The sequence below is a fragment of the Macaca mulatta genome, chromosome 5, assembly GCF_049350105.2.
Source record: "Macaca mulatta isolate MMU2019108-1 chromosome 5, T2T-MMU8v2.0, whole genome shotgun sequence".
NCBI lineage: Eukaryota > Metazoa > Chordata > Mammalia > Primates > Cercopithecidae > Macaca > Macaca mulatta.
In genome coordinates, this window is record NC_133410.1 from 106725866 (window position 1) to 106753030 (window position 27165).

Below are 27165 nucleotides of genomic sequence, written 5' to 3' on the forward strand. Positions count from 1 at the left end.
TCTGTTTTGATCATTTATTTATGGCTATGTAACAAATCACCCCCAATAGTTAATGAATGAAAGCAACAGTGATAATTTTATTATTATACCTTATGTTTCTAGGGTTAATTTGGCTCAGGTTGGCAGTCCTCTCTCAGGTCCTCTCACGCATTCAGAGTCTGATGGTGGCTAGATGGGGCTGGAATCATCTGACAGGCCTTCTCAATTATAAGCCTGACAATTGATGCTTGATGTCAGTGGACTGTCGGCCATACCCCTACAGGTAGCCTCTCCATATGGATTGCCCTTCTCACATCTTGCTAGCTGTGCTCCAAGAGTAAGCATCCCAAGGAACAGGAAGTAGAATATGCCATTTTCTTAAAGTCTGGCCTGGAAACTGGCATAGCCTCAAGTCAACCATACAATACTGGTCAAGCAGTCCCTAGGCATAGATTCAAGGGATGGGGTCTAAGCCTTCTTCCTCAATGGGAGGAGTGCCAAAGAACTTCAGAGTTATGTTTTAAAACCACTGTAGCTGATCACTTCTCAGATCTCATTTCCCACTTCTTGCTCACTCATTTCCAGCCATACTTACCTCCTTGTTATTCTTTCAAAAGACCAGACACGCTTCTTCTTTCAGAACACTACTATTCCCTCTAGGCTCATACATGAAAATACTCCCTCTCTGAATATGCGCATTGTTTGCATTCAGTAGTGTTCCTGAAAGTTAAATCTAAAATTCTCCCCCTGAAAGTATGCTATTTACTATACTGGGTTATTGGTTTTATAAAGAAACTTGATCTTATTCTTTCCTTGTTTTGCTTAATGGATCAAGTCATCACTGAATATAAAGTGAGTTCACGAGTGATGACACATTGATATTTATAATGAATTAAGGGTATGAAAACATCTTTAACTCATGAAAGAAATTAAATTATGTTTGGTATGGTATAGTTAGTGAGGTATGAGATGAAAAGTTTATTTCTAACACGATTTTCAATAACATATATCGATATAGGGCCGGGCGCGGTGGCTCAAGCCTGTAATCCCAGCACTTTGGGAGGCCGAGATGGGCGGATCACAAGGTGAGGAGATCGAGACCATCCTGGCTAACCTGGTGAAACCCCGTCTCTACTAAAAGATACAAAAAACTAGCCGGGCGAGGTGGCGGGCGCCTGTAGTCCCACCTACTCGGGAGGCTGAGGCAGGAGAATGGCGTGAACCCGAAAGGCGGAGCTTGCAGTGAGCTGAGACCCGGCCACTGCACTCCAGTTTGGGTGACAAAGGGAGACTCCGTCTCAAAAAAAAAAAAAAAATATATATATATATATATTGATATAAAGAGATAATCTTGGTTAATTTAGGGTTAACCAGAAAATAATTTGAAATACTTCTTTGATTTCTTTTAGTTCAAGTTTCCACTGAAATAAACATGTAAGCTATTTTATGATAGATGGAAATTGCACCTTGTATTTATCTTATGTATACTCGAATATAATGTTCAAAGTTTTGTGCTGTAACGTGATATAATAGTTTGTTCAAAGATACATTTTTTTTTTGCTATCGTAGGAACTGACAAAAAATTATAAATGGATGAACATTTTCAGGCTTTTAACAAGGTAATTGAGAAATGCCTGCTTTCATGAAAAAGTATAAAATACAGGCGGGTAATATATAATGTTACAAAAATGCCCTTTGATGAATGATGAAGGAGGAAGGGCTAAAACATAATTATCCTATGTCACTCCTCAAGTCCAATTAACCACTAAGTGCTATTTATTCATTCTCTTGAATCTGTCCTTTTCTCTCCACCTTAGCACCAGCACCTTGAATTATGCCGTCATCATTTCCCAGTCCACTATGGTAACAATTTCCTAAATGGTTTCCAAGACTCCTGTCTTGCCCCCTTAAGTTCACTTTTCACATTGTCACTGGAGTAATATTTCTTAAAATAAAAGTGAATCATACAGTGACACATTTCCCTTCTTAAACTCCGTCAGTATTTCTCCATTGGCTTGAGGGAAATGTAAGTGTGGTGCAGTGTCTGCTCATTAGTTAGTTTCTCAACATGCATTCGTTGGGAATAGTGGATACAGAAAATTATGAATAAGTCAGATAGTTCCAGAAAAAGTAGCTGCAGTACCAAGACCAGGAAGGACTGATCAGCTGAATGGTCACACAAACAGCCAGATCAAAAGGAAAGGCCAACAGTTTTACTGCACCACTGAGCCTTGCCTTTACTGTACTATTGGGCTAAGGGTGAAGACACACTTCCTTTCTCTCAAGTTGGGATAGATGAATGTACTTCCTGTTATGCTGTCTCTGCCTTATTGATAGTAAAGAAGGCCAAAGACACGTGGGGTCTCTGGGAAATTTCTCTGGTTGCACTGGATTTACTGTTTGTGGTTTGGGACCTAATAGCAAGAAACAATGGCCAGTAGTCAAATCTGAGGATTAATATCCTGGACTCCCGGAAGACTTTCCTTACTTCCTCTTCTTTCCCAGACGAGGTGATGTGTTTTTCTTTGTGCCAGTGGGAGTCTGTGATTATTTCTGTAACAGCATGTGTCAACCTCTATTCTAAATTCTTGCTTATTTTGTTCCTCCTCCACGTGTCTGTATGCTACTTAAGAACAACTGTAAGGACTTCACCTAGCACAGTTCCTGACACATAGTGGACTCTGTATTAATAAAATGAATTAATTATTGAGATGTTGAATAACATCAAGGATTGAGACTATCACTACAGTATAGTGTTATCCTCAAATCCCAGGGCTGCAGGGGCAAGTAGAGGACAAGACACTGCTGGATAAGAATGTCTCAGCTTACTTAGTAAGAATCTTGGTCTTAATATATATGTAAAACAGCTGTAAGTTAAAACATAGTGATCAGAGTTGACACCCTTGCATTATTTCCAATCTCAAAGGAGAGTGATGAATGTTTCATCATGTATGATGTTGGCTGTAGGTTTTTCATAGATGTCCTAAATTAGACTGAGAAAGTTTCCTTCTATTTCTCATTTTCTGAAAGTTCTCATTAAAATGAGTGTTGAATATTACCAGATGCATGTTCTGGTTCTATTGAGGCTATTTTATATTTTCTTCTTAATATGGTGAATTAAATCAGTCAAAATTTTAGTGCTCAACAAAGAGCATTTCTGAGATAAACTCTGATCACTATGCATTATTCTTTTCCTTTGTCATGTGATTTGATTTGCTCATGTTTTGTTAAGAATTTTGTGAGTATGTTTATAGGTTTCAGATTGTATAAGTTCTCTTGACATCATTTCAGGTTCACTGACTCTTTCCTTGTCTGTGCCCAGATTGCATTAACTGATCAAATAAATTCTTCAGGTTTTTTATCATATATTTTTATTTCTAATAAACCCATTTGTTTCATTTCTATAGTTTTCATCTCTCTCCTGTTGGACCCTAATGTTGCTAACCTCTTCTCTAAAGCATTTAACTTATTTCTCATAGTTATTTTAAAGCTTTTGTCTGAAAATTCCAACATCTAAGCCATCTCTGCATCTGACTTTATGACTGTTTCCCTTCTGAAGATGTACTAATTTTTTTGATGTTTTATTTGTCTTAGAAGTTTGGATCACATGATAGTGATTGTGTGTTAAAAAATACAAAATAGTATAATGCTAAATAAATGTTATTTAGCACCCAGAAAAGTTTACATCTTGTGTTATTCTGTCCTCACACTGCTATAGAGAACTACCGGAGATTAGGTAAATTATGAAGAAAAGAAGTTTAATTGATTCACAGTTCCACAGGCTGTACAGGAAACATGTCTGGGAGGCCTCAGAAAACTCATAATCATGGTGGAAGGAAAAGAGGAGGCAAGCACCTTCTTCACATGGTGGCAGGAAAGAGAGAGCAAAGGGGAAGAGCTATACACTTTCAAAAAACCAGATCTCATGAGAATCCTATCATGAGAAGAGGAAAGGGGAAGTCCGACCCCATGATTCAAGCACCTCCCATTAGGCCCCTCCTTCTACACATGGGGATTACAATTCAACCTGAGATTTGGGTGGGGACACAGCCAAACCATATCACATCCCTGTTCTGTCAGACTGCCAGTATGGGGGCCTAAGTTAATGTAATCTACATTTCATTTTGTCTGAGCTTAGTTATACTTGTAATTAGATTTAGTTCACTACTGGCTTCAATTTCAGGGCAACATGACAGCCTTTCTCTCAGAAGAGGCTGGAAATGAATGACACTGTTTTTGAAAACAGCAATTTGATTTGGGGATGGTCTTTGGAAGATGCAATACACTTTTAATATCCTTACTGTAGAACATATTTTTACTCTTTAAATATACTTTTGGTGTTTTAAAAATAAGTAAAAACCTTTCAGTCAACTGTGTTAAATAGAATTAGTATGACTAAAGGATAAAATGTTATGATTGCAGTAAGGTGGTGTGGCCGCAGTGGGAAGATATTGATTTCTTAGAGTGTTTTCTGCTTTGGCCCAAAGCAAAGTTCATAGCAGATTTCAAGCAATGGCAATCTCTTTGAACTAGGTTACTACCCAAGGCAATTACTTTGAAAAGGGCAACATGTCTGAATTAGTAATTTGTTCTCATCTAGTGCTTCTCGAAAGTTAATGTGCATACAAATTACCCGGGAATTTTATTAAACTATGGTTTCTAATTCAGTATGTCTGAGGTGAGGCCTGAAATTTAGCATTTCTACTAAGCTCCCAAGTGATGTCAACCCTGGGATTACACCTTGAGGTGCGATGGTTTAGTCTCCTGGCCCTAATATCATAATTCGTGACTCCCTACTACGGTAGTTAGCTTCCAAGATGGCCCCTTTGATTCATACCTGATGGCATTGTACACAGACCAATACTGTATCTGGATTTGTTCATGTGATCAATTAAATATCAGAAGTGATGGTATGTCAACTCCAAGATTAAGTTACCTAAGACATTTTGGCTTCTGTCTTGGTTGATCTCTTTTTCAGTCTATCACTCACTCTGGTGGCACTAACTGCCACATTGGGAACATTCCTATGGAAAGTCTTACATGACAAGGAACTAAGGCCCAAAGCCAACAGACGGTGAGAAACTAGATTAGATCAGAAGTGGATCTTCCAGCCCTTTTCAAACCATCAGCTGAATGTATCCCCACATGACAATTTGCTACAACCTCATGAAAGATTCAGAGCTAGAATTCTAGATTGTAAGCTACTAAAATTCTAGATTCCTGATCCTCAGAAACTCATAATAATAATAATAACCAATAATAAAGCTTTATTGTTTTAATTTGGTGTGATAGTTTCTTATGAAGAAATAGGTAACAACTAGTGCAAGTAGCTCAACTTTTCTATTTTAAACTCAATAATCTCAGTAGGTTTCAGAACACTTTAGATCACTACTTTTCACTTGGATGCTACAGAGGGTTGAATTGTGTTACTCCCCTCCCCCAATCCCCCAATGGTGGGTCCTGAATTCAATAACTGTTGTCCTTATAAGGAGACACAGAGACACAGACACACAGGAAAGAAGCCCATGTGACAACAAAGGCTAAGAATAAAGTGTTGTAGCTGAAAGCCAAAGAATGAAAAGGATGGCCAGCAATCACCAGAAGGTAGAAAGAGGAAAAGAAAGCAAGAGCCTCGAGAGGAAGCATGGCTCTGTCAATATCTTGATTTTGGACTTCTAATCTCCAAAACTGTGAGAGAATATATTTCTGTTATATTAACCCATTCAGTTTGTGGTAATTTGTCATGGTGGCACTAGGAAATGAACATAGGTGCCCATCAGAATGACCTGTAAAACATATAAAAATATACATGCCAAGTTTATCTTGGAGACACTATGAATAACAGTCTCAGATGTGGGGTTCAGGTACGTGCATTTTTAACTCTAAAGCTTATGATACATAGTCAAGCTTGAGAACCTCTGAACTAGATGACTATGTAGTCCTAAATCTAAAAGTCAATGGCTTCAAGTCCTAGTGAAATTTTTTTAAGTGTGTTAATTTATAAGCCTACCTTGATTATTCATGCAAGTGCACGAAAGACATTTGTAATTATTTGCATGGATACATACATAAACCTAATGAACTGCTTTGCACATTGACATTCTAGGTGTTGAGCTGTTGGCATTAAGTTGTTTGTTTGGAGTTAATATCAGTTTTAAAGACAACTACATTTAGATGTTTAAAGATTTATAATTATCCCAAACAAGAACAACATATGGTTTTGCTCCTATAAGTGCTTCACAAAGAATAACTGCTTGCATTCTGCTGCATTTTTGGATTGTGTAATAAAGTGGAAAATTATGAGGATCTGGCTCGCCAGTTTTGACTAAAATAATTACTGAAGAAATTGAACAGATGCTGGGTATAAATAAATTTTATAAACTTAGATATTTTGGGGTTTTCTGTGGATTCTGGGCACACTTGTGGTGATATATTTATGATGGCTCAGTGAAACAATTAGTTTGTACTTTTCCAGGTCACTGCAGTGAGGTGAATCTCTCACCTCGAAAACACCATAGCAACATAGAGTCTGCATGTCATCATTTTTATCTGGCTGTAGGAGGGAAAAACAAACTCTTATTCCTATACAAGCAGAGGCTCCAGTCAGAAATTACTTCTAAAATAATACTGTGATTCTTTTCTGTTCTCTATTGGCAGTACCCAAAGCACAGGAAGCAAAATTTCCCTACTGAAAATAGAGATTCTAAAATTTGTTTCTATGAGTTTTGAGACAAGAGTTGCTACCAATAGGATATGACCTCATAAATCTCAATACACACAGTTTGGTGAGAAAGGCTGCCACTTCCACATCATCACATTTATCAAAGTGGACTAAGCCACTCATTCCCTAGCCATTACTAGGAAATTAAATTTACAACTGCTATCAATGCCACACTCAGAGTTATTAAGGTAAAATAAGATGACAGCCACCAAAATGGAGAGAAGTATAAGATTATGTTTTTAAACATCAGACACTTACCAGAGGGCAATTCTGGATGTATGATGATAACTGCATATTTAGGCAAAAGGAGTGGGCATGCAGCAGAAGCTGTGATTCACATGTGGGCTTTAGTGAAGGCCATCAAAGAGCATCAAGGGAACAAGATACAGGAGGAGGAAGATAATTAGAACTTATTCTTAACATTCCTTAATTGTCAAACCTTTATCAGTAGCAGATGGTAGGTGAGCAGGAATTTTGGGAAATAACTACCTTTTTGACATTATCTCCAATTAAGAAGTCTTTCTCAGCTATCAAGACAAACTTTGAAATTACTGTATGTTCCCAGGTCAAAATTAAGTTGGAAAGTTTAATGAAATCTGTTTTCCTTCTGTCTATCATTTACTCTTACTGTTTCCATCTGTTCTAAGGTGAAAAGATGAACTTTTCAATGATTCTATTCCAGGCTGCATACTCAGAGGCCCTCAGTGACTCATAAGTGTTACTTCTCATTGGATAACTTTTAGGGGAGAACTATCCTAATTGCACGATTAAAACAGACCTGCGAGAATGAAAATAGGTTCCACTATGTCAGATGGCCATTATGTCATAGCAAGGGAATTTGATATAAAACAACAATGGCACAAAACATTGCTACTTAGCGTTCAGTGTGAGTGCAGTACTCTTTGGAGAAGGAAACCATCCGACGCAAATGCAAGAGCAGTGTAGAACAGTTGAAGGTTTTGTATATCTCTTCACAACTCACATACTCAGCAGGATCTACGTAAGACAATTGCTCTGCCAAAAGCGATTAAATATGTCTGATATGTGCATCTGATAAATGTGTCCGGAAAAAAATGACTTCACAGAACTTGATCACTTTTGACAACTTCTGTTTATATAGAACATTTGTCACTTAGTCTATGGCAGTGATTCTCAACATGTGGTCCCCAAACAAGCAGCGTCAGCATCACCTGGGAAGTTATTAGAAATTCAGATTCTCCAGCCCCACCACAGATCCAATGAATCAGAAATGTTGGGGGTGGGTCTCAGAAATCCATGTGTTAACAAGCCCTCCAGTCTTTCTTTTTGTTTTGTTTTGTTTTTGAGACCGAGTCTCTCTCTGTCGCCTAGGCTGGAGTGCAGTGGCTCTATATCGACTCACTGCAACCTCCGCCTCTTGGATTCAAGTGATTCTCCTGCCTCAGCCTCCTGAGTAGCTGGGATTATAGGCTCTTGCCATCACACCTGGCTAATTTTGTATTTTCAGTAGAAACGAGGTTTTACCATGTTTGCCAGGATGGTGTCGAACTCTTGACCTCAAGTGATCTGCCCACGTTGGCCTCCCAAAGAGCTGGAATTTCAGGTGTGAGCCACCATACCTGGCCTAAGCTGTCCAGTATATCTGATGCAGATTGATGACTTCAGCTATGATATTAGGAATAGACTCCAGTTACTGGATAATGCCAAGTACTATACTAAGTGCTTTATAAGCATTATGTCAGGTAAACATCATGATAACCATGCAAAATATATTCTTTCATTACCCCCATTGCAGAGGTAAAGAATCAGAGGCTTATCAATGAAATGTAACTTAGCTACAGTCTGAAAGCTAACACATGGAAACTAGGTTTCTAACTACATTCTGATTAGTCTAATGCTCATACTCTTAGCTTCAGAAGAATACCCAAGCAGAAAAGGACAAGAAAAGAACTTCCCTAATTTTGTGCAAAGATATACTGTAGGGCCTATAGAAAAGTCAACTGAAGGCCCAACACAAAGAAGGCTACATACAATTTTTCTAGGAGTCAGCAATTGACCCAATGCTTAGAAAAATGACCACTCTTAAAGAAATAAAAGTTTCTATACTATGAAAAAGGAATAGCTGTACCATTTAAAAATATAATGTAATAAGTGTTTTCCAAAATCTCAGTTAAGAAGCAACTAATCTAAAACACATTTTATCAGTTAACATCTTGGAAATTGTGGCCACTAGCTTGGGCATTCTGTCTTCATTCCATCTAATGACCATATGAAGGTTATATGTAGTCTAGCTTCCCTTAGAACCATCTTTAACACATTTTATTTCCATGCTAAACATTCAGTTAAAAATAAAAGAGTGAATGATGGCCATACCATGTAAAAACCACTTTGGCATTTGTTTTATGGATTTGAGTCAAGAAAATGTTGAAAAGATTATTCAATGTTCCTCTAAGGACCCACATTAAACAAGACTTTAGTATTACTTTTCCATAACGGTGATCCGTGATGAGTCATTAGATCTGCAAGATTTTAGTGAATCTTCCAGAAAACATTGTTTTTCTGTCCAGTAGGTCTGCAAATACTACACTGCACCTAGTTACACTTATGTCTCCATTGAATATCCTCTCAGAGCCTTTAGCATGCTACTGTGTTTGTGAATTTCCAAGGGAGTCATAACATGGATAAAGTTTCCTAAATTTTTTGAACTATGGAATCTCTTTTTGGAGGATCACTATGAAAGACCAGAGTTCACGGAATATGTGCTAGAACGTATTTTTATGACTAAATATCAGGATTTCCTGAGCTATCATTATGCTCCATTTTTGTCCTATACCCTAGAACTCAGAAACAAGTCAAACGTTCTGTTGTGCAAACAGCATAGTTTAGAGAAAAAATAATTACTTCCAAAACATGTCTACCTGGACTCAAATCCCAGTTCTGCCATTTGTTAATTGTGTGACTATAGCAAGACACTCAAACTCTCTGTGCCTCAGTTCTCTCATCTGGGAAATAAGATTTTTAAATAAGCAGATTTTTGGGATTGTGTGGATGATTAAAACCTGCAAAGTGTTTAGAAGAGTATTTGGCCCACAGTAAATTCTACATACATATTTGTTAACTAGCAATTAAACTAACTATCATGGCTAATATTGTTGCTCTCTCCTGCATGGCAGCATCTATTTCTGTTTTTTCAATTTAATGTATGTGAGTCATTTATGGATGGCATACTTTTTTAGAACTATATAAATGATAGCATGAGGACAATATAAATGATAGCATGAGGACATGATTTCAAAATGAAGCAGGTGGGATAACAAGCAGTGTTCAAAATAAACCTCATCAGTCAGTATTCCTGAAAACAGTTCAGGAAAATAAGTGATCTGTCAGTTTAATGTGAACATAGTTGATGGAGTCCTTTCAGTGGATCTGGCTGGTCACTGGTAGGTGCCAGCTTTGTGACATCCCACCACACTTAGTATTATCTAACTTCATTTGCTCTGACCTTAACAAATGTATGGCATCAAACTGATTTCCCAAGAACACTTTCCTATAGAGATAATGACCTATTGTGAATATATGTTTTCCTCTTAACAGTTTATTGGTGTATGTACTTTTCTGATGGGGGGTAGCATAAATTAATTTACCAGATTAATTGATAGAAGCATGCATGTCTTTATACAGGCAAAAGTGGATGCAGAAAAGGATGCAGAGGAAGCTGAAATAGCAACTACAATGTCCACAACTGGGTGACGTGGTATTGATCATACTAGTGAGTCGGCTCTGCTTTCATTCCTAGGACTGGCACAGACTCTTAACGGCAGGGGGTTGTGCTTTACAAGTAGATCTGGTGATGAAGGCATTATTTGAAGAAATGGAGAAAACCTGATGAGAGTACAGTTGTGAGACAATAATTAAATCAAGATGGAGACCAGGTTCAGAACCTGCCAGTGTTAATGAAGATTTATTCACTAGTGACATTTGATCAGATCTACTGGGTGGATTCTTAGAATTCATTAGTTAAAGACATAAAGTGGTCTCTCTGATTAAAGAGGGGAAAAACAGTAGGGAGCACCCATAAATTACTATAGATCAATTAGGTGCAGACAGTTTAGTGAGTGTTTATTACTAGTACAAAGGAAGATTTTCCAATTAGATTAAAAGGTTTTGAAAACAACAGTTATAGGCACAGTGATTTAGGCCAATTGCTAGAATAATGCATTGTGAGAAACTTTATTGATTAAAAAGTAAACCAGTAAGTTATTTGTACTGTTCTCATTGTTTGTCAGTAGAATCCCTGCTGTGAGGTACAATTTTCTTCACAAGATCAATGGGAGAACTGGGCTAATTTCTCCTTGCCCTGAAAATTGATAAGCATATAAAGGGCAGCTATATCACTGCTGAAAAGACCAGCATGATTTATTCAGGTTAATCATCAAGAAAGTGACACTGCATAAATCACTGGGGATGTACCCTGCCAGGCTGGGCCCTTCAAGCTGGCTTCACTGTCATAAGTTGGGCCAAAGAGAAACAAAAAGAAGCCTAGGATTTAATCAGACAAAGCCTTTAGCTTGCTAAGCTGCCATGAACTATTGCAAAACATGGAAATGGCAAGAAATCAAAGGGGAGTTGCATAGATGCCTTCTCTGGTAGTGACCACTAGAAGTTACAATAATAGTTTGGTGGAATGCAGCCTAAGATGCTGTCTGGTAGCTCATGTGTCTCTTTGTTTTAAAGCGTCCGTATGGATTCTAGGAGTGCTGAACATGCGGGAAATTGCTCTGCTTGGCCACAGGTTTTGGAGTACACATTTCATTGGCCTCAATTTACTGCTTTCTGTGTTTAAATATGAAATAAAGAAAGAAAAGCAAAGAACTGATAGTTGAGTACCTGAATTCTTCAAATGCAGGAGCTGTTAATGTATGCTACATTATATTGCAACACATATTACAAAATTCTGCATAAAGAATGGGATAAACACATTTTTTACCCTTAAAAACTCTTGTTCTTTTCTTATTATTATACTGTAAATTCTCAGGTACATGTGCAAAACTTGCAGGTTTGTTACATAGGTATATACGTGCCATGGTGGTTTGCTACACCTATCAACCCATCATCTACATTAGGTATTTCTCCTAATGCTATCCCTCCCATAGCCTCCCAACCTCTGAAAGACCCTGGTATGTGATGTTCTCCTCCCTGTGTCCATGTGTTCTCATTGTTCAACTCCCAGTTATGAGTGAGAACATGCAGTATCTGGTTTTCTGTTCTTGTGTTAGTTTGCTGAGAATAATGGCTTCCAGCTATATCCATGTCCCTGCAAAGGACAGGAACTCATCATTTTTTACAGCTGCATAGTGTTCCATGGTGTATATCTAGTCTATCATTGATGGGCATTTGGGTTGGTTCCAAGTCTTTGCTATTGTGAACAGTGCTGTGATAAACATACATGTGCATGTGCCCTTATTGTAAAATGATTTATAATCCTTCAGGTATATACCCAGTAACGGGATTGTTGTATCAAATGGTATTTCTAGTTCTAAATCTTTGAGGAATCACCACACTGTCTTCCACAATAGTTGAACTAATTTACATTCTCCAACAGTGTAAAAGTATTCCAATTTCTTCACATCCTCTCCAGCATGTGTTATTTCCTGACTTTTTAATGATCGCCATTCTAACTGGTGTGAGATGGTATCTGATTGTGGTTTTCATTTGCATTTCTCTAATGACCAGTGATGATGAACTTTTATTCATATATTTGTTGGACGCATAAATGTCTTCTTTTGAGAACTGTCTGTTCATACCCTTTGCTCACTTTTTGAGGGGGTTGCTTTTTCTTATAAATTTGTTTAAGATTTTTGTAGATTCTGGATATTAGCCCTTTGTCAGATGGATAGATTGCAAACTTTTTCTCCAATTCTGTAGGTTGCCTGTTCACTCTATCAATTTTGGCTTTTGTTGCCATTGCTTTTTGTGTTTTAGTCATGAAGTCTTTGCCCATGCCTATGTCCCAAATGGTACTGCCTAGGTCTTTTTTTAGGGTTTTTATGGTTTTAGGATTTACATTTAAGTCTTTAATCCATCTTGGGTTAATTTTTCCATAAGGCGTAAGGAAAGGATCCAGTTTCAGCTTTCTGCATATGGCTAGCCAGTGTTCCCAACACCATTTATTAAATAGGGAATCCTTTCCCCATTATTTGTTTTTGTCAGGTTTGTCAAAGTTCAGATGGTTGCAGATGTGTGGCATTATTTCTGGTCTATACATCTGTTTTGGTATGAGTACAGCTGTTTTTATTACCATAGCTTTGTAATATAGTTTGAAGTCAGGTAGTGTGATGCCTCCAGCTTTATTCCTTTTGCTTAGGATTGTCTTGGCTATGTGGGCTCTTTTTTAGTTCCACACGAAATTTAAAGTAGTTTTTTTTTTTTTTTTTTTTTTTTTCCAATTCTGCAAAGAACATCAAGGGTAGTTTGATGGGGATAGCATGGAATCTATATATTACTTTGGGCAGTATGGCCATTTTCATGATATTGATTCTTCCTATCTATGCGCATAGAATGTCTTCCATTTGTTTGTGGCCTCTCTTATTTCCTTGAGCAGTGGTTTGTAGTTCTCCTTGAAGAGGTCCTACACATCCCTTGTAAGTTGTATTGCTAGCTCTTTTATTCTCTTTGTAGCAATTGTGAATGGGAGTTCACTCATGATTTGGCTCTCTGTTTTCTGTTATTGGTGTATAGGAATGCTGGTGATTTTCACACATTTTGTATCCTGAGGCTTTGTTGAAGTTGCTCATCAGCTTAAGGAGATTTTGGGCTCTGATGATGGGGTTTTCTAAGTATACAAACACATCATCTGCAAACGGAGACAATTTGACTTCCTCTTTTCCTAATTGAATATCCTTTCTTTCTTCCTCTTGCCTGATTGCCCTAGCCAGAACTTCCAACACTGTGTTGAATAGGAGTGGTGAGAGAGGGCATCCTTGTCTTGCGCTGGTTTTCAAGGGAAAAGCTTCCAGTTTTTGCCCATTCAGTATGATATTGGCTGTGGGTTTGTCATAAATAGTTCTTATTACTTTGAGATACATTCCATCATTACCTAGTTTATTGAGAGTTTTTAGCATGAAGTGCTGTTGAATTTTGCTGAAGGCCTTTTCTGCATCTATTGAGATAATCATGTTGTTTTTGTCATTGGTTCTGTTTATGTGATGGATACGTTTATTGATTTGAGTATGTTGAAACAACCTTATATCCCAGGGATGAAGTTGACTTGATCCTGGTGGACAAGCTTTTTGATGTGCTGCTGGATTTGGTTTGTCAGTATTTTATTCAGGATTTTCTCATGGATGTTTAGCAGGGATAGTGGCCTGAAATTTTCTTTTTTGGTTGTGTCTCTGCCAGGTTTTGGTATCAGGATGATGCTGGCCTCATAAAATGAGTTAGGGATGATTCCCTGTTTGTCTATTTTTTGGAGTAGTTTCAGAAGAAATGGTACCAGTTTCTTTTTGTACCGCTAGTAGAATTCAGCTGCGAATCCATCTGGTCCTGGACTTTTTTTTATTGGTAGGCTATTAATTGCTGCCTCAATTTCAGAACTTGTTATTGGTTTATTCAGGGATTTGTTTTCTTCCTGGTTTAGTCTTGGGAGGGTGTATGTGTCCAGGAATTCATCCATTTCTTCCAGATTTTCTAGTTTATTTGTGTAGAGGTGTTTATAGTATTCTCTAATGGTAGTTTGTATTTCTGTAGGATTGGTGATGATATCACCTTTATCATTTTTTATTGCATCTATTTGATTCTTCTCTCATTTCTTCTTTATTAGTCTGGCTAGTGGTCTATCTATTTTGTTGATGTTTCAAAAAACCAGTTCTGTGATTCATTGATTTTTTGAAGAGTTTTTTGTGCCTCTATCACCTTCAGTTTTGCTCTGATCTTAGTTATTTATTGTCTTCAGACAGCCTTTGAATTTGTTTGCTCTTGCTTCTCTAGTTCTTTTAATTGTGATGGTAGGGTGTCTATTTTAGATCTTTCCTGTTTATCTTGTGGGCATTTAGTGCTATAAATTTCCCTCTACACACTGCTTTAAATGTGTCCCAGAGATTCTGGTATGCTGTGTCTTTGTTTTCATTGGTTTCAAAGGACATATTTATTTCTGCCTTCTTTTCATTATTTACTCAGTAGTCATTCAGGAGCAAGTTGTTCAGTTTCCGTGTAGTTGTGTGGTTTTGAGTGAGTTTCTTAATCCTGAGTTCTAATTTGATTGCACTGTGGTCTGACAGACTGTTATGATTTCCATTTTTTACACTTGCTAAGGAGTGTTTTACTTCCAATTATGTGGTCAATTTTAGAATAAGTGTGATGTGGTGCTGAGAAGAACATATATTCTGTTCATTTGTGGTGGAGAGTTCTGTAGATGTCTATTAGTACCACTTGGTCCAAAGCTGAGTTCAAGTCCTGGATGTCCTTGTTAATTTTCTGTCCCGTTGATCTAATATTGACAGTGGGGTGTTAAATTTTCCCACTATTATTGTGTGGGAGTCTAAGTCTCTTTGTAGGTCACTAAGAACTTGCATTATGAATCTGGTTGCTCCTGTGTTGGATGCATATATATTTAGGATAGTTAGCTCTTCTTGTTGCATTGATCCCTTTACTATTATGTAATGTCCTTGTCTCTTTTGATCTTTGTTGGTTTAAAGTCTGTTTTATCAGAGACTAGGATTACAACCACAGCTTTTGTTTCTTTTCTTTTTTGCTTTCTATTTGCTTGGTAACTATTCCTCCATCCCTTTATTTTGAGCATATGTGTGTCTTTGCACATGAGATGGGTCTCCTGAATACAGTGTACTGATGGGTCTTGACTCTTTATCCAATTTGCCAGTCTGTGTCTTTTAATTGGGATATTTAGCTCATTTACATTTAAGGTTAATATTGTTATGTGTGAATGTGATCCTGCCATTATGATGTCAGCTGGTTATTTTGCTCATTAGTTGATGCAGTTTCTTCCTAGCATTGATGGTCTTTACAATTTGGCATTTTTGCAGTGGCTGTTACCAGTTGTTCCTTTCCATGTTTAGTGCTTCCTTCAGGAGCTCTTGTAAGGCAGGTCTGGTGGTGACAAAATCTCTCAGCATTTGCTTGTCTGTAAAGGATTTTATTTCTCCCTCATGTATGAAGCCTAGTTTGGCTGGATACGAAATTCTGGGTTGAAAATTCTTTTCTTTAAGAATGTTGAATATTGGTCCCCACTCTCTTCTGGCTTGTAGGGTTTCTGCTGAAAGATCTGCTGTTAGTCTCATGGGCTTCCCTTTGTGAGTAACCCGACCTTTCTCTGTGGCTGCCCTTAACATTTTTTTCCTTCATTTCAACCTTGGTGAATCTGAGGATTATGGGTCTTGGGGTTGCTCATCTCGAGGACTATCTTGTGGTGTTCTCTGTATTTCCTGAATTTGAATGTTGGCCTGCCTTGCTAGGTTGGGGAAGTTCTCCTAGATAATATCCCAAAGAGAGTTTTCCAACTTGGTTCCATTCTTCCCGTCACTTTCAGGTACACCAATCAAACATTGATTTGGTCTTTTCACATAGTCCCATATTTCTTGGAGGCTTTGTTCATTTCTTTTCATTCTTTTTTCTATAATCTTGTCTTCTCACTTTATTTCATTGAGTTGATCTTCAATCTCTGATATCCTTTCTTCTGCTTGATCAATTCAGCTATTGATAATTGTGTATGCTTCACGAAGTTCTTGTGCTGTGTTTTTCAGCTCCAGCAGGTCATTTACGTTCTTCTCTAAACTGGTTATTCTAGTTAGCAAGTCCTCTAACCTTTTTTCAAGGTTCTTAACTTTCTTGCATTGGGTTACAACATGCTTCTTTAGCTCAGAGTAGTTTGCTGTTACCCACCTTCTGAAGCCTACTTCTGTCAATTCGTCAAACTCATTCTCCATTTGGTTTTGTTCCCTTGCTGGTGAGGAGTTGTGATTCTTTGAAGGAGAAGAGACATTCTGGTTTTTGCAACTTTTAGCCTTTTTGTGCTGGTTTCTCCTCATCTTCATAGATTTATCTACCTTTGGTCTTTGAAGTCACTGAACTTCAGAGGGGGTCTCTGAATGGACGTCCTTTTTGTCGATGTTGAGACTATTCCTTTCTGTTTGTTAGTTTTCCTTCTAACAGTCAGGCCCCTCTGCTGTAGGTCTGCTGGATTTTCCTGGAGGTCCACTCCAGACCCTGTTTGCCTGGGTATCACTGGCAGAGTCTGCAGAACAGCAAAGATTGCTGCCTGTTCCTTCCTCTGGAAGCTTTGTCCCAGAGGGTCACCCACCATATGCCACCCAGAGCTCTCCTGTATGAGGTGTCTATCGGCCCCTACTGGGAGGTGTCTCTCATTCAGGATACAAGGGCGTCAGGGACCCACTTGAGGAGACAGTCTGTCCATTATCAGAGATTGAACACTGTGCTGGGAGATCTACTGCTGTCTTCAGGGCTGCCAGACAGGGATGTTTAAGTCTGCTGAGGCTGTGCCCATAACCGCCCCTTTCCCCAGGTGCTCTGTCCCAGGGAGGTGCAGGTTTTATCTCTAAGTCCCTGACTGGGGCTGCTGCCTGTTTTTCAGAGACACCCTGCCCAGACAGGAGATAATCTACCTGGAGAGTCAGTCTGGCCACAGTGGCCTTGCTGAGCTGTGGTGGGCTCTGCCCAGTTCGAACTTCCTGGCATCTTTGTTTACACTGTGAGGGTAAAACCGCCTGCCCAAGCCTCAGCAATGGCAGACGCCCCTCCACCCACCAAGCTCGAGCATCCCAGGTTGAGCTCAGACTGCTGTACTGGCAGCGACAATTTCAAGCCAGTGGATCTTAGCTTGCTGGGCTCTGTGGGAGTAGGACGCACTGAACCAGACCACTTGGCTCCCAGGCTTTAGCCCCGTTTCCAGGGGAGTAAACGGTTCTGTCTCTCTGGCGTTCCTGGTGCCACTGAGGTATGAAAAAATAAAAAAAAAATAAATAATAATAATAATAATAATAATAACTCCTGCAGCTAGCTGGTGTCTGTCCAAATGGCTGCCCAGTTTTGTGCTGGAAACCCAGGGCCCCGGTGGCGTAGGCACCAGAGGGAATCTCCTGGTCTGTGGGTTGAGAAGACCGTGGGAAAAGTGTAGAATCTGCTCTGGAGTTCATGGTACAGTCCCTAATGGCTTCCCTTGGCTAATAGAGGGAATTCCCCAACCCCTTGCACTTCCCAGGTGAGGCAACGCCCCACCCTGCTTGGGCTCGCCCTCCTTGGGCTGCACCCACTGTCTACCCAGTCCCAGTGAGATGAACTGGGTATCTCAGTTGGAAACGCAGAAATCACCCACCTTCTGCATTGATCTCACTTGGAGCTGCAGACTAGAGCTGTTCGTATTTGGCCATCTTGCCAGAAATGACCAAAAACTCTTGTTCTTTAAAAAGTATTTTAGAAAGGCTGGGCGCGGTGGCTCACGCCTGTAATCCCAGCACTTTGGGAGGCCAAGGAGGGCAGATCATGTGAGGTCAGGAGTTCGAGACCAGCCAAGCCAACAATGGTGAAACCCCATTTCTACTAAAAATACAAAAATTAGCTGGGCATGGTGGCACACATCTGTAATCCCAGCTTCTCAGGTGTCTGAGGTAGGAGAATTGCTTGAACTCGGGAAGTGGAGGTTGCAGTGAGCTGAGATTGCACCATTGCACTCCAGCCTGGCTAACAGAGTGAGACTCTGTCTCAAAAAAAAAAAAAAAAAAAAAAAAAAAAAAAAAAAAAAAGGTTTAGAGAAAAGCAAGATTCCTTTTTCATTCCCTTATCGAAGAGTCTCCTAAATGTGTTCTGATAGACTTACCCTTTATTGGTTCTATTCTTTCTCTTTCACTTTTTGTAACTTTGACTTTCCTAACCAACACTTTGAAGCAGGAAACAGCAGTTTGAAACATCCAAAAGGCAGAATAAGACAACAAATTAGCACTCCATCTGTTGTGACATTTAATATTTGCTTTTCCTAGGAAACTGCTTATTGAATCAATTTAATATTAGCATTAAGAAATTAAGATCTTAGTTCACATTACACACACACACACACACACACACACACACACACACACACACACACACACACAATTTCCCCTGAAACTGGAATCAGGCTGCCTGATTTGAGTACCTGAACTGCTAGCTTCCTAGCTAGCAGTTCCTAGCTGCATGTGTGAAACACTGGACTAGTTTCTTAATCTCTGATCCTCAGTTGGCTTGTCTATAAAATGAAGATAATAGTCTCTCACATACATGATTGTTAAAAGGAATAACTGGAAGAATATATGCAAAGTGGTCCACATGATACCTGGTATATAGGAAGTGTTCAATATGTGTTAATTTTCTTATTTGTATTATATTTTATGTTTTTCTATAACTATATTAAATAATAACATTGACACAATATAAACATTTTCTTATCTTTCACATAACATCTAACATTTTCATCATTAACTAATTCTGACTGTATTTTTTCGATGTAGAAGAGGAAAACATGTATAGAAATGGGAAATTCACTTCTCATTGTTTCTTTTTTTTTAATTTATTTATTATTATTATACTTTAAGTTGTAGGGTACATGTGCATAACGTGCAGGTTTGTTACATATGTATACTTGTGCCATGTTGGTGTGCTGCACCCATCAACTCGTCATTTACATCAGGTATAACTCCCAATGCAATCCCTCCCCCCTCCCCCCTCCCCATGATAGGCCCCAGTGTGTGATGTTCCCCTTCCTGAGTCCAAGTGATCTCATTGTTCAGTTCCCACCTATGAGTGAGAACATGCGGTGTTTGGTTTTCTGTTCTTGTGATAGTTTGCTAAGAATGATGGTTTCCAGCTGCATCTATGTCCCTACAAAGGACACAAACTCATCCTTTTTTATGGCTGCATAGTATTCCATGGTGTATATGTGCCACATTTTCTTAATCCAATCTGTCACTGATGGACATTTGGGTTGATTCCAAGTCTGCTATTGTTAATAGTGCTGCAATAAACATACGTGTGCATGTGTCTTTATAGCAGCATGATTTATAATCCTTTGGGTATATACCCAGTAATGGGATGGCTGGGTCATATGGTACATCTAGTTCTAGATCCTTGAGGAATCGCCATACTGTTTTCCATAATGGTTGAACTAGTTTACAATCCCACCAACAGTGTAAAAGTGTTCCTATTTCTCCACATCCTCTCCAGCACCTGTTGTTTCCTGACTTTTTAATGATCGCCATTCTAACTGGTGTGAGATGGTATCTCATTGTGGTTTTGATTTGCATTTCTCTGATGGCCAGTGATGATGAGCATTTTTTCATGTGTCTGTTGGCTGTATGAATGTCTTCTTTTGAGAAATGTCTGTTCATATCCTTTGCCCACTTTTGGATGGGGTTGTTTGTTTTTTTCTTGTAAATGTGTTTGAGTTCTTTGTAGGTTCTGGATATTAGCCCTTTGTCAGATGAGTAGATTGCAAAAATTTTTTCCCATTCTGTAGGTTGCCTGTTCACTCTGATGGCAAACCGGATTCAGCAACACATCAAAAAGCTTATCCACCATGATCAAGTGGGCTTCATCCCTGGGATGCAAGGCTGGTTCAACATTTGCAAATCAATAAACATAATCCAGCATATAAACAGAACCAAAGACAAGAACCACATGATTATCTCAATAGATGCAGAAAAGGCTTTTGACAAAATTCAACAGCCCTTCATGCTAAAAACGCTCAATAAATTCGGTATTGATGGAACGTACCTCAAAATAATAAGAGCTATTTATGACAAACCCACAGCCAATATCATACTGAATGGGCAAAAACTGGAAAAATTCCCTTTGAAAACTGGCACAAGACAGGGATGCCCTCTCTCACCACTCCTATTCAACATAGTGTTGGAAGTTCTGGCTAGGGCAATTAGGCAAGAGAAAGAAATCAAGGGTATTCAGTTAGGAAAAGAAGAAGTCAAATTGTCCCTGTTTGCAGATGACATGATTGTATATTTGGAAAACCCCATTGTCTCAGCCCAAAATCTCCTGAAGCTGATAAGCAACTTCAGCAAAGTCTCAGGATACAAAATTAATGTGCAAAAATCACAAGCATTCTTATACACCAGTAACAGACAAACAGAGAGCCAAATCAGGAATGAACTTCCATTCACAATTGCTTCAAAGAGAATCAAATACCTAGGAATCCAACTTACAAGGGATGTAAAGGACCTCTTCAAGGAGAACTACAAACCACTGCTCAGTGAAATCAAAGAGGACACAAACAAATGGAAGAACATACCATGCTCATGGATAGGAAGAATCAATATCGTGAAAATGGCCATACTGCCCAAGGTAATTTATAGATTCAATGCCATCCCCATCAAGCTACCAATGAGTTTCTTCAAAGAATTGGAAAAAACTGCTTTAAAGTTCATATGGAACCAAAAAAGAGCCCGCATCTCCAAGACAATCCTAAGTCACTTCTCATTGTTTCTAAAGTGAACGCTCTTAAGCGAGAAGATGTAATGCTCCTCTAACCTGGCCCACATACTTGGGGGTTCAGAAGTTAGAACCATCTCAAAAAATCGTCTTGAAGACATGCCTGAGGAATCAGCATTCTTCAGAGGATGAGTCAGGGTAACCAGATGCACTAAGTGTACTTAGCACTAACTAAACAATCCTTGAGGCAGACAGAAATCAGTGATCAGTAAAAGCCATTACTTAAGCTAACTAGCCTGCACTGTTTGTATGTGAATGAAAGAAAGGAAAAAAGAAAAAGCTCTAAATAGAAGTCAGCAGAAGATTGAGAGCCAAAGACTCTGACCAGGCATCAGAGAAAACGACTGTTATTCATGTACTAAGTACATGAACAAGGTGCTAAGTGAATGATTGTTTCGGAAGATTTTATGACATGGTTAAGTTGGATGTCCTACTGAGCATTTGGATTTAACACATTTTTTGGTCTTGCTAGTAGTCATGTTTCAGGGAAATAAATCCCTTGCAGAAAGTAGGTCTAAAGTACTTCTACTAATAACTTCTTCTACCTTAAAATGGAGATATTTTGAGTTTATACAATTTAAAAAATGTATTAGTTTCATTTCTTATTACAGGTAAGCACTATTTAAGTATTCAAACAAACCATCTAGGACCCATTTAGGTTACAAAAGACCCATCTAGGGCATATTTATTGAGATTTACTGTTTCAGAGAGAATGCCAAATTGATACGAACTCTTCAGATGTCTGTCCTAACAATTTTCAGTTCTGAGAACACAAAATGGCTATGGACAATCAATTGTGGCACTTGAAACTGATTTGGTTCCCTTTCCAGCATCCATCCTGAAATAAAACAAGTAGCCTCATACTGAAAATCATTAGCAATCTGAACAATCAGCTTTGCAACTACCAGTTAACATTCTGTCATGGAGTCCGGTCCATGATGCCCTTGAAATATCATGAGTATCTCTTCATTTGTTCATATGTACAACCTTCATTTTCATTCTGTGTCATTATTTCTTCTACTCTAAACTGCAGAAATTGTCTTCTAAATGGTTCCATTGCTTTTTTTTCTTTTTATTCAAAACTGTGATCCTAAAATCTTTTATAAGCTACCACTTCCTGAGCATCTACTATATGCTGCATATTCTGTGTCATCCCGAAAGCTTGATACAGAGAATTGAATCTAGTCCTCACAGTAATTCTGGGAATTAGAAGATGATAATGTAGACTGGTTCCTTCAAAGTTTATTCTAATTTTTTCCCAACGTGCCTTCCTGGGCTGAGGTAGGCAAGCTAAATGCCACATTACCCAGACTATTCCAGTCCAGGTTGCGGATGTCACTTTGTGCATTGTTCCCATGTGTTCACGCAAAACTTGAATTAGAACTGAATGAAGTCAAGAGACATACAGAACTCGAAGTCCCCATTTACCTGTTGTAGGGTATGGCAGAGATTTTGTGATGCTGGACCTGAGAGATGTAGTGGTGACTTGTCAATATGGCAGTAGCTTCCTAATCATGGCAGGAGCAAACGTTTCTTTCCATGGTGGTCTAGTTCTGCAATGTGGCTTTGGGCAGCATTTTAAAACATTTATTATAAAGACCATTCTCTTCTTCCAGTGCTTCCAAAAGTCACTTAACATTCTGCATAACTCTCTTCATGCTTAAACTATCCAGAATGGATTATGATAACTGCAACTGAGCAACAACCTGTATATGCAAATATATTCCCACTGTACATCTGACACAGAATGGTTACATTTCTGTTAAATTTAACAGGTAGTTAATAGTAATTTAGGGTTCAAATTGAGGCAGAACTATCTGAACCATGCTTTTCACCATGATGTTCTAATGTGTGTGTACTTTCACTAGTCCATTCTCCCACTATACATTCCTTACTGCTAAAAACATCATTTGAATTTTTCTTGTTATCAAAAGCCATTTTTAGTTTATCCCAAGCTCCTTTCTTGTGTTTTTTCTTATTTTTTTGGTCAGATAGTTAATTAGGTTCTTCTTAAGACGTTTAGAACACCCATTTGTGAGGCTAAGTTCCATTTGTCAGGGCAAACACAGATTGCAGGTAGCCCTGGAGCTGAGGAATAGCTTTGATTTTTTGTAAAAATCTGTGCATCTCCAGCTTTAGGATTAATTTTGTGCTGCTGTGTAATCTCATATTTCTCTTTTTCCGTGTTGAAGACCTCACCTTCTTGGTGTCTGGGCTTCCACAGTTTCTTCTTCTGGAAGTAAGCATCAGTAAGGTGTTTAGGGGTTTTTACATTGCTGATATCAATTTTGGTTGAGGTGGCAATGACAAATTTCTGGTGTGTTCTTAGTAGAGCAACCTGATTGAGTACCAGAGGTCCAGTCACAAGTAACAAGCTACTAGCCAGCTGCTTCAGGAAAACCACCCTCTTGCACCTGTGGTGTCCAGTGAGGACGATCAGAATGGTCCCGGGGGTGTTGCTGGCTCACAGTTTTCTCACATGCTGACTGAAGGGTTTTTGCTGTGGATCAATAGCTTTCAAGGCACATCTTCAGTAGGACAATATCTAGGCGTTTTGTGAAGTTTAACCACCCAGGTACCACTGTTCTTGTCACCACCAAATGGTTTTGCAACAGTTGCAAGAACCTTCTCCTTCTTTTTCTTTTCACCCTTGGATTTAGCGGCTGAGTACTTCCTCTTGTACATGGCCTTTCTGGAATACATGGCAGATCGACAATACCTGCCAATTCCTCTGACAAGGACAGGATTGCGGCTGCAATGGGGCTTCCCCTTCTTGGGCTTTTTAGCCTTGAGGATACCCTTTTTTACGTTGGCACCAGCATCAGCCTTCTTGGCTTTGGGTTTCTTCTCTTTAGTATCTGGCTTCTCAACTTTTTCACCGGCCATGCAGATGGGAAAGAGTTCGTGTGTGTGTGTGTGTGTGTGTGTTTGTTTTGGTTTTGTTTTTTTTCTCCTGCAAAGCACTCTACATTCCAGTGATGCTGAACTTATTCCTAGCCTTGCCCATCTATGTTGTTTTCACCGTAATTCTTTCAACTGGAATCCTTTGCATTCACTTAACCCCCCCAAAAGTCTGTCTATAGCTTGAGGAATTTATTCTCAGATTATATGTTCCTCTGAGAAAATTGTAGTGTGCAATTATCTTTTCTTCTTAATTTCATATCTCATAGTATATCATTTCTTTGATAATTATACATATTATGCCTTATCGTATTTCATTTACCATTATCTTATGCATTGAATTTTTAAGATCTGTGTCCATTTTATCTTTGTGGCTAGAAAGAAGGTTATTGGCACATGGACTTCTTATAGTTCACTAAATGCTACTTACCAACATAGATCATAGCAAATCCAGGTGATTGGCTTCTTTTATTCATATAGAAAGTTTAAGATTATGGTTTTCAGTTGTAACTCTCACAAGTGTTCTATGGAAAGCTCCTTAAAACATAGATTCCTGAGCACCACTCTAAAAGTCTTACTCAGTAGGACAGGATCTGAGAATCTGTATTTTTAATGAGCTCCTGGGTAAAGTAAATGCTCCTAATCCTAGGACTACACTTTGGTCCAGTGGTAAGAATAGTGGTAATTTTTATAAAACTTTATATTATTTGTCACAAAAACTATTTCATTTGCTCACTACAATAGCTGTTAAATTTCTAGTATTATCCCCAATAAAAAAATTAAGACTTTATCTATGAAGTATAAATCATTCCCTCTGGTCACACTGCTAATAAGTACACGAACCAGATTTCTAACTCACGTTCATTAATTCTATGAGAGGAAAATAAAATCGTGGGACCACATACTCACTAAGCCAAAGGAAAAAGTCAATCTGGGAGCTGCATCATGCAAAACTGCCCCGCATTTTCTTCCTAAATAGATAGCTACAAAGATAAAAGGCTACATACCTGTCTCACAATTTGCTCACAATTCCTTGTGGGCCTCAAGGTCTTTTCCCTAAAACAGTTCTGTTGAATTTCACACTGACAATGTAAGTTAACAGCTTATTTTCACAAGTACTGGACAAAGGACAGGACTTACAAGTCAACCCTCCCCTGTGCACAACTCACCTGAGACAAATGCACATATGATAGTTTCTTCTGCTCTGTGCTGACTTCTGGAAAAATTCACTGAGTACCAGAGAAATGCATAACTATTTTCCCACTTCCTCCTCGTACATGTAAAATGTGGATTCAGTAAATGATCAAAGACTAAAAGAAATGAAACTGTTTGTGCCTTTTTTCTACCTTATCTACCCTTCCTTTTTCTTTTCCTTCTTCTTTCCCCTACTGCTTGTCCTTTCCCTTTTAATATATATATCCCAAAACCCTCTTTGGAAAAAGCACGAATCAGAGATGTTTCTTGTGGTTTTGTGTTCCTTTTTCCTGGGCATATCCTCAATCTTAATGAAATAAACCTCTAAAATGATGGAGACTCACCTCAGTCATTTTCTTTGATTTACAATTCCAAATTCTATTCTTTTCCTTGATTCCATACTGCCACTTCACTCTCTTAGAGCTTGAATATAATATATAGCAAATACTTTTTCGTTAAAATTAGTTTATTTCTTTCCATCATGAAGATCAGAAATAAAATTTTCTTATCATAGATTTATTTAATAATTTTTGGTTATACTAAATTTATATAAAAGGAGTGAAGAATAAAAGACAGTTGTATACAACTTTGATCAAATAAAAAATCTTACAGAAGAAAAGGGAGGGTGGAACGAAACAGGAAGCATATATTCACATCTCCCTGATAATCCGGAAAAAAGCTAGAAAATTGAATACATGAGTCAAGACCATTTTGGTTGCATATGACAGAAATCTAATCAGTTTAAGCAAAAAATAGAAGTTAAGGAGGTTGAGCTTCATTTAAGGTTGTATCTAGGTACTTAAACAATCCTGTTAATCTTCTCATTTTCTCTTCCACTGTCAGTAATTCTTTTCTCTGATATGAAGTATTCTCATATAAGCTATATTCTCATGGTGGCCAGAGGGTCACCAGTAGCTCCAGGGATGAATCTTAGTAGTTAATAAACCCCCTGAGAGAGACAGTCTTTCCTCATAGTTCCTGTAAAAGTTGTCAGGCTCACATCTGTTTGCTCTGATTAGCTCAATTTGAGTCATATATCTGCCTAAGAACCAATTATTGTGACTCTTTAGAGTGCAGAATACCCAAATGAGACACAAAGACTGAAAATGCTGTTGATACTAAGAGTCTAACTTTGTAAAATATTTGAAGAGATTTATTCTGAGCCAAATATGAGTGACCAGGACCCGTGACACAGCCCTCAGGAGATCCTGAGTACATTTGTCCAGTCTAGAAGGCGGGACAATTTGAAGTGGGAGAATGGGGGTGAGGGAGGGTTCCAGGTCATACTTAGATGTAGATTCAAAATTTTCCTCATTGGCAATTGGTTGAAAGAGTTATTGTCAATAGAAAGGAATGGCAAGGAATGTCTGGGTTATGATAAAAGGCTGTGGAGACCAAAGTTTTATCGTGCAGATGAAGCCTCCAGGTAGCACACTTCAGAGAAAATAGATTGTAAATTTTTTTTTAAATCAGATTTTTAAGGTCTGTGTTGATGTTAATGCTGGAGGGTAAATGAGGCATGTCTAACCCCCATTTCCCATCATGGCCTGAACCAGCTTTCAGGTTAAATTTTAGAGTGCCCTGGCCCAGGAGAAAGTCCATTCAGATGGTTGGAGGATCCTAAGAATTTTATTTTTGGTTTACTTTTGTTAACAGGTAATTTTTTAAATGGGGCACTATTACCAAAAGTCAGGAAGTTTTCCAAAGTAGGCAAAAGCAAAAGATGTCTAACAGACCACTAATTATTCAGATATAAATTACAGGAAAGTCAATATGAATCTCTATATAAGGAAACACTATGTTGGTTTAGGAGTTTGAAGAAAGTAATCATGCATGTGGATGAAAGTATGCTGATTAGATGTTTTTTGAAGAGGCTTCCATGAGGTCAA

The 27165-nt window shown here is 38.4% G+C and overlaps 1 long non-coding RNA gene and 1 pseudogene across 1 annotated transcript in view; one reads left to right on the forward strand and one right to left on the reverse strand.

The window, feature by feature from the left end:
* LOC144340987 (uncharacterized) overlaps positions 1-27165 on the forward strand; it is a 124228-nt gene that overhangs the window by 21697 nt on the left and 75366 nt on the right. The window lies entirely within an intron of this gene.
* On the reverse strand, positions 23201-24067 carry LOC709718 (large ribosomal subunit protein eL6 pseudogene; annotated as a pseudogene).